Raw genomic sequence first — 1,326 nt, 5'->3', positions numbered from 1 at the left:
ATAACATATCAAAAGAATATTAAAAAATAAAATATGCTGCTTGCAGTATGCATTTCTTTAGTGGATGAATGTGTACTATATTATACAGTATACATATGTTAAAATTACTTAGGTTTACAAGTTTAGAGAATGGTTAAGAACATTAGTAGTGTTTTTAAAAGTGTGGGAAAAGACTGAGCTCTGGGAGCAATGGACACCTTGGACCAAGTTGTAAAGCCCCAAACCAAAACATCCAAGAGATTCCTTGAGAAGAGACACCCAAAACTTAGTAAAAATATGAAAAATACCATGCTGATTAAAGGTAGAAATTCAAATGCAACAGTGACCCAAGTCCTGAAAGATGTGTATGCACTGAAAAATAATATGGAGTTCTGTATAAAAAGAAAAATATTACAAAACCATTTGAAGATCAGACAGCACTGGAATTCTTTTCAAAGAAGTTTGATTGTTCTTTATTCATGTTTGAATACCATAATAAGAAGCATCCCAATAACCTAGCAATAGGCCGTATGTATGACTACCACATGCTGGATATGATTTAATTAGGTATTGAGAAATTTGTGTCTCTAAAAGTTATTAAGAACAAACGTCCTGAGAGAACAAAACCTATGTTGGTATTTGCTGGTAATGATTTTGATATGATGGAAGACTACAGGCTGAAAAACCTTCTTATTGATTTCTTCAAAGGCCCCACCGTAGCAAATATCTGCCTGGCTGAGATAGAGTATGTTCTGCACGTCACTGCTTTGAAGGGGAAGGTTTACTTTAGAAGTTATAAGTTGCTCTTGAAAAAATCTGGTTGCAGAACATCATGGATTGAGTTAGAAGAGATGGAACCTTCATTGGACCTGGTTCTGAGGAGAACACACCTGGCTTCAGATGACCCTTATAAGTTATCTATGAAAATGCCAAAGGCTCTCAAACCAAAGAAGAAGAAAAATATGTCCCCGGATAGGATTTTTTGGTACAATTTATGGAAGGATTCATATGCAGAAACAAGACTACAAATTAGGAAACTACAAATCAGGAAAATGAAGGGATTGAATAGGTCACCTGCGGAAAAGCTAACAGAAGATCAGGAGAAAAATCAGAGAATGAAAAACAATTAATAGAACTTAACCAACAACAACAAAATAAAAGTGTGGGAAAGACTTATAAGAGTGTGGGAAGGGTTTATAAAGCCTTAAAATGTGTATAAATACTAACATAAATAGAATGTTGCTACTTCACTGTATCAGAGTTTTACTAGAGGAACACATATGATACAAGGAACGGATATAATACAAAATGTACAAATGTATAAGAAATTATAAGGTTGGCTTATGA

At 34.1% G+C, this 1,326-nt stretch overlaps 1 pseudogene; it reads left to right on the top strand.

Annotated features, from left to right (window-relative positions):
- Positions 1–189: 189 nt before the first annotated feature.
- Positions 190–1,109, top strand: LOC101568992 (annotated as a pseudogene).
- The last annotated feature ends 217 nt before the right edge of the window (positions 1,110–1,326 follow it).

Source organism: Octodon degus, unplaced genomic scaffold, assembly GCF_000260255.1.
Source record: "Octodon degus isolate 3935 unplaced genomic scaffold, OctDeg1.0 scaffold00002, whole genome shotgun sequence".
Lineage (NCBI taxonomy): Eukaryota > Metazoa > Chordata > Mammalia > Rodentia > Octodontidae > Octodon > Octodon degus.
The sequence above is the reverse complement of the archived record's forward strand: the minus strand, read 5'-3'. Positions and strand labels throughout refer to the sequence as shown.